The 7,295-nt window shown below is 35.0% G+C and overlaps 1 protein-coding gene across 8 annotated transcripts in view; it reads left to right on the top strand.

Moving 5' to 3' along the window:
* Positions 1-4,341: 4,341 nt before the first annotated feature.
* Positions 4,342-7,295, top strand: part of LOC111997268 (transcription factor MYB3R-5) — a 5,710-nt gene continuing 2,756 nt past the window's right edge. Inside the window, exons 1-6 of one of the 8 annotated variants that reach the window (XR_010626327.1) lie at positions 4,342-4,939; positions 6,375-6,440; positions 6,583-6,673; positions 6,798-6,845; positions 6,977-7,017; positions 7,109-7,170. The gene's annotated coding sequence lies outside the window, so the exon portion shown is untranslated. Of the gene's footprint in view, positions 4,940-5,439; positions 5,512-6,374; positions 6,441-6,582; positions 6,685-6,797; positions 6,846-6,976; positions 7,171-7,295 lie in introns of those variants that run through there. The other 7 variants (XR_010626324.1, XR_010626329.1, XR_010626323.1 and 4 more) reach the window with 7 other exon arrangements.

Here is a 7,295-nt window from a genome sequence, read left to right as displayed (position 1 = left end):
TTCTCGGAAGAAACATTTGCACTATGAAATAATATTGATTAGAGATTATGTTGGGAAATATTAGCATACTGAGCATAATATTATTGGCACTATGGAATAATATTGATTCGCAAGAATCTTGTCTCTTTTCTTGAGTCCTCGGGTAGGAGCATTATTTATTTGCTAAACAAAAGAAACAAAAACAAGTGAAAATGCACATTTGTTCAATGGTTCTTGTATTTCAGGGTAGCAACGCAGTAGCAGAAACGGAAGGAGTTGGAGACCGTGGACCATCAACGCCGCCAGGCATAGCAAATGACCCTGTGAGTGAAGGATTATACGAGGCCAAACAAATAGATTTAGACATGACCACCGATAATGCGAAAGATGGAGCAGTAAAAGCAGCAGAAATGGCAGACACTGTGGGTGACATGTACGGCTAAGCAGACTTTAGATGGTAAATGGAAAGCGGCCCAAGAGAGTAGCAAGAAGATTAAAGACACAGTAACAGGAAAGGAACATGAGGCTGAAGGGCCTAATTTTGATAGTTCACCTGATGATAGTAAAAAAGAGCATTGAAGGTTATTTAATACTATCTGTACCTGTACTATGAAATAGAAATCTTTTTTATTTTTTTTATTTTTTATAATTTATTTATTTATTTTGGTATTCTATTTTATGTTCTATGCTTTCACGTGTTCTACTTTATGCTCTACTTATCACAATTTATTCTATTCTCCTAATTTTGTATCACAATTCATTCTATCCACCTGATTTTGTAGTCATTTGCAAAGCTTTGGTTGGTTTTTAGGTTTATACTTAGTTGGTGTTTAGGTTTAGACTTGTTGGATGGATGTGTCATTTATGGTTTTATTTTATATACAAAATTGAAGAGTGTCTTATGATACTTTTTATCTAAATTCTCTTGATTTGACTCATTTGAGAACCACATGGTTCAAATATGGACCAATGTTGGAGGTATGCATGAAAAAGTATAGCTTTTGTTAGGTTCTAAAAGTTTAGAATAATTGGCAAACTGTGAACATAAACTTATTTAGGTATAGATTATAGAGTCTATAAGGTATATTAAACAGGTGCTGCAAGTCAGAATACAATAATAATGAAGTTTCACGTTCAGGGGATTTGAAATATGCCAGGTTTGACAGACCAAGATTGTGGTTCGACCGATCGAGATACGGATCTGCAAAATTTAATTAAAGCCCAATAGCTCACTAAGCCCATTAAGTGATTAAAGTTTTAGATATAATTCTCCTAGTATTTAAAGAAAACCCTAAAACACATTTTAAAGTGGGTTTTTAGAGAGAGTAGAGTGCTTTTTGTGCCTCCTATTGTAGATCTAGGTTTTTGTACCCAAAGCTCTCTCAAATCTTTGACCGGTGTTATTCTTTGAAAAAAAGATCCGGTATTGCAAAAGTTGTTGCTATCACTAGTCATCAAAGGTGACATAGATCTAAACCTTCAAGAGTGGTATTGGAATCACAAACTGGAGAGTTTGTATTGATGATCTAAATCTTTAAGTGAAGATTTTCAAGTCACAAACTAGAGTGTTTGTGTGCAACAAATTCAGATAGAAGAGTTCGTGGATTTGGAGCTGCATGTGGTCATGTGAGTAAGTACTACGAGAGGTACCATTAGATTTAAGGAAAAATCTATTGTAAACACTTCTATTTTATTTAGTGAATTTGTTGCCTTGTGGATTATTTAGGTTAAATCCTCTCCAGTTTTTCATTTTTTTTTTAAATTTTATTTTACTTTGAAACTGGATGATTTCATTAGTTTTCCTAGGTCATCGTATCACTTGTCTTCTTTATTATTCCGCTCTATGTGATATGATTGCTATTGTTTAACCTAGATCTGCATAGTAAACCTAAGTAACAACTTGGTTGATTAATTAGGTTAAAAAATCTGAGTTTAAAGGGGTCTAAATATACAAATAGCTTTTGATAGATTTAATCTTTGATTCACTACAAAACGCGGGCCCATTAGGCCGCGTTTTTTTGGGCTGCGTTTATTAAAACGCGGCCCCAGAATAGCTAAAGCTTCGTTTTAAAAATGGGGCCATAGAGAGGGTCTAAAGCCGCGTTTATAAACGCGGCCCAAGCCCCTAAGCTATGGCCCCGCTTAAAAACGCGGCCTAAGGACCCTTTTTTTTTTTTTTTTTTTTTTTCAGAGGGAGGGAGTATATATATATATATATATATAATTAAACCTTTGCTATACAATTATATTATTATACCTTAAAAAATACCAAATCGATCCTTTTTATCCTTAGTATTGTACAAAGGCCAGTAATAATTTGGTAAGATGGCCCTACGGTCGACTCCATCAGGGTTGTGAAACATTTTGCATATAACAATAGAATAACGTTAGAGATAATACTTACAAATTTTATTATTGTAAATCTTATAAATTGATATGTTACTAATGCAAGGATATATTGATTAAATAGCTATTTACTATATTATTTAGGTGACATCGTTCATATTGATTGTCACTTCATTTTTTTTTTAGAAGGATTATCACTTTAGTTTATAAGTCTTTTATAATAAAATTTGTGATATTTTAATTTTTTTTTCATAATAATAACCACTTATATTAAATTAATACGATTGCAAGGAAATCTATTATATACATAAGGTTTGTGAAGCGGATTCAGATCATGCTACCCTGACGCAAGGGTCACCATTTGTTTTGTACAAGGAAATCGATGATCTTCACAGCCCTTTGGTTTTCTACATCTCTGCTGTATCTCACCAGGCCTTTGACCAATACTCATATAATACCTATATTTATATAAAATGTAAGAAATATGCCCAGGGGCGAGAAGCCTAGAACTATCAACTCACACTCAGCATCCGATAAATCCGCCAAATCCAGAACCAACAAATCTGAAAAGGGTTGATTCTGAGGATTGGCTTGGTCAGCAACCTGCATATGCTCATATTCGGCGAGGGGTAGAAGAAATAGAGACCCAACGTGATCAAGTTTGTTGAGGAGTTAACACTAAAAATTGAGTCTGACCGACCTGTGATTACCCCTATGAAGGATTGAGAAGTGAAAGAATTCCATTTTTTTCTAAAACTTGTGCTCTTTTATATATATGCTAGACAGTATAATGTGATACTCAAATTTGTGCGAATTGAATTGCATTGGGTTGTTTGAGCGTGTGTTATGCAGGCATATGCTAAGCCTCATATTAGAAGTTTGTTAAGCAGATTTTGAATTTATAAGCAATTACAAGTAACTTCAATTATAACTTGAGTAATTATTTTAGGGTGTAAGGGAAACTTAAACTCAATACGTGGAATTTATACATATATTCAATATAAACTATAAAAAGTTGAACAAAACTTAAAAGAAAGAAGATCCTTATTATGCAGACAAAAGACCTCTTTAGTTTTTGGAGAGATTAGAGTTTTGCCTTGACATGAAAAATAAAAGTCCCTTGGAGATCAAGTAAAACCAAAAATTGTATTATAATCATTAGCCAACATGGACATTGATATAGGAGTCACGAGATGCCAATGTTGACTTCATGCAGAGGGATTTTTGGAATTGGAACGATCCGTACGAGAAAGGGTACGTAGGAAATGATTGAAAATTGTGTACCCTTAGGAACCATCCCAACCCAGTACATCAGCTTCCATACGTCATGGTTGGATCATGGTTGATGATTCATTCATGCTACAAAACGTCGGGAAAAGTCTATGACGTACTATATAATTTTTCATAACTTCTTATCACAATTGTAATGTGATAGGATATGATTAGTAAAGAAAAAGTGTTGAGTTTTTGTGTAATATATTGATGGTTAACCACTTACAGTTTACTGCATCAGAGTTGTAGTCAAAAAGTTATAGAATATTTTATGATCTTCGAACTACTCCAAAACATCACAGCTTACAAATCATTCCAATGAAATGTCATCTTAGATTGGTATTGGTATTGATATTAATCTTTTTCAAAAGGTTCGTATTTACTAACACCATACGGTGCATGTCAAACTATTTTTAGAATGTGGAGCCCGTAGAACTAATTTTTTGAGTTCCATTTAACATTTCAGTCGTATTTTTAGTATCTCTCTTCAATTTATACTATATTTTTATTAGTTGAACTCCATTACAACTCATCTTTAGCATGCACTATGGTGACCTTTAACATTTTCCTAAATGAAAAGGTCATTCTAACAGATATTGTGTCTATTGAGAAATTTTTTTATATCAATTTTTTTTACTGGCTTTATTAACTGTGAAGCCAAAGCTAACTTTTTGAGTTCCACTTGTCACTTCAGTTGTATTTTAGTCTCTCTCATCAGTTTATACTAATTGCACACAATCACTACAAAACGCGGGCCCATTAGGCCGCGTTTTTTTGGGCCGCGTTTATTAAAACGCGGCCCCAGAATAGCTAAAGCTTCGTTTTAAAAACGGGGCCATAGAGAGGGTCTAAAGCCGCGTTTATAAACGCGGCCCAAGCCCCTAAGCTATGGCCCCGCTTAAAAACGCGGCCTAAGGACCCTTTTTTTTTTTTTTTTTTTAAGCTGAAGTAGTAAAACGCAAACACTCAAACAGCACTCAAACACTCAGTCCTTCTCAACTTCAGCCCTCAAGCCGAATAACCCAAGCACTCTGCAAACACTCAAAAAAAAAAAAAAAACAGCAACGTGGTCACACACAGCTCCTAGCCTCCACCACAATCTCCGCCGACCTCCACCATCTCCCTCCTCCGATCGACCCTCTCTTCCAAACCAGCGGCGGCGTTTCGATGCTGTAGATCCCTTCGCTATCATCGACGCCGCCGTGATTTGTGGGGTCCAAGGGTTTTGAAGGGTTGGCCCTCTTGTTTTTTGCAGGACTTTGCTTCTTCTTCTTCTTCCTCCTCCGCCGTTAACAACGCCGTTACCGTTCGTCTGTTCCGCCGCGAGTTCTTCCACCCAAAAGTGAGTTCTTTCTTTGCTTTTGTGTTTGATTGAATTTAGTGGGTATTTTCTGTAACGCATACTGATGTGTCAGTATATTTGGTTTCATTTTGTGTGTGTCTGTGTTTTTGGCTTTTTTGTTCATCATCTTTGCATTTGGGGAAGTGGGTATTTCAAAAGTCAATGCTTTTTTTAATTTTTGGTTTTGTTTGAGAGATTGGGGTGCGTGGGTTGCTAGGATTTGTTTATTAAGTGACCTGAACTAATAAAAGAAGATCTAAAATTTATTTAATCGACACAAATTGGGAATAAAATCCCTAGATTGCGGTTATCAGCAGCTTAAGTAGAAAAATTAATGATTAAAGTTCAAACTACACTCCTAAACTTCGTAGATTTTTGAATTTTACACGTACAAAAGCAACTTGTTCTCCCTCTTTGAATTCCCTTTTTTTTTCTTAGTGGTATTTGTTCTCCTTTGCTCTCTCTCTAACGCTCTCATCTCTTTCTCCGAAAAACCTAAGTCTATTTCTTTGTAGATCGATTTCTTTTGGTTTCGTCTGCTAGAATTGGAAAATTTCAATTTCAAGGCTTCAGTAAGTGATTTTCTATATCTGTTTTAGTTTTGCAATTCTGTTTCTGGTTAGATCTATGAATTCCATGTGATTTTTCTTGCTTACTCATCTATTTGATTGATTCTTGGGCTTGTGATCTGCTTTCTCATCTATTTGATTGATTATTGGATGTCAATGCTATTGATTTTTTTTTTTTCAATTTTAGAATCTCTGTATTTGGAGGATTTCGAAAATCACAAGCCCAAGACTTAAGATTAATCTTTTAAGTATGCTTTCTTTATTGCTAGGCCACCTATTCTGCTTGTCCAAATAGGTTGGATACTTTCAATAAGAACAAAACCAGCTCATAGATAGCTTATTGGGTGGTTGGAATTCAACGGGTAGTTCTTTGATGCATGGCAGAATAGTGTTGATAGCCTTGTTGCGTTGAGAACCAAAATAAGGGATAGTCTTGTTGCATTTTGTGATTTTGTATGATATTTCTTTGGTTGTTTGTAATGGTGGTGGCTTGCTCTTTTAATGGGTGGCTCTGTTTTGGGTTTAAAAGGAATGTACACCAGGTGCTTGAGAAAAGTTCTCAATGAATTTCAAATGCTTTCCTTTTATACCACACAGCATATGTGCTTCCTGCTTTGTGACGTCTCACTGTTTTGGACTAGAAGCCTTGCTTGCCACACTCCACACTTGCTGTAGTAATTATGCTCATGGGTCTATTAACTAGATATATCTTATTATGAAACAAAAAGCTTGTAATCTGCAATGAAGTTGGTTTGTTTGTTTGTTTTTCTCTCTTTTTATTTTTTATTTTTTTGGTTAATGTTTTAAGAATTGATAGCTGAATTTGGTTGTGAGCTCACAGTGACCAAATTTTGCCTGCCTTGCAGCTGTATCATGTCTAATGGATATTGCATTTAACGGAGCAATAACCATGCTCATCAATGGCTATGTAGGTCGGTTTTTAATTTATACTGTCACTTTCAAGCTTCACCTAATTAATCTTCTCATAAAAAACAAAAAAGATTTGAAGTTTGTTATACCATGTTTGGTTGGTTATATACTTGTTGCTCTAACAGGCATTGTTTCTAATGGCAGTATGATGTCAAGCAATCCTGGTTTGGTAACATATGGGTCTTCAGATGAATTTTTTGAAAGTTCAGTAGCTGAAGTTGAAGCTCATAATTGGGTTGGGAAATTGTATTAAGCTAATTAATGTTATAAAGTGGTAGATGCACACACACACACACACACACACACTTGATAATTTAAAGTGGTACGTATAATGACCTTCTATATATTCACCTGTGCAGATACTGGAGCCATCAGCAAGTGTCTTATGTCATGAATGCGCAACTGAAGTAATACTATTTTTCTCAATTTTCTTTTTAATAAAAAACTTTCCAATTGATTCTTTCTTTGTTGTTTCTCTGCATTTGTCTCCAATACTATCTTTGGTGTTACATTTTTGCCCTTGTGTATTGATTTTCAGCTGCTGCAAAATCCCAGATTGTAGATAGAACTAGATTGGAGGTGGGTCATTGAAGTGTTACTTTGTTATTACCCAATCAACTCGATGTTCTTTCATTCTTTATTTTATTCTATGCCAATTTGTGTAGACTAGTCTGTCTGGAAATCTGGCCATTAGCACAATGCTGTTCTCCATTTTCCAATTGCTATGGCAGGTTTGTATTATTATTGCCTATATTTTTAAAATTTTCTCACTTCTGAATGTAGCAATGAGAAGGAATTTTTTTAGACATATAATAGCATCTACTTGCATGTATGTAGGCAGTGTTATGACGGCCATA

Source organism: Quercus suber, unplaced genomic scaffold, assembly GCF_002906115.3.
Source record: "Quercus suber isolate HL8 unplaced genomic scaffold, Cork oak 2.0 scaffold_745, whole genome shotgun sequence".
Lineage (NCBI taxonomy): Eukaryota > Viridiplantae > Streptophyta > Magnoliopsida > Fagales > Fagaceae > Quercus > Quercus suber.
This window is presented reverse-complemented; position numbering and strand designations above follow the sequence as displayed.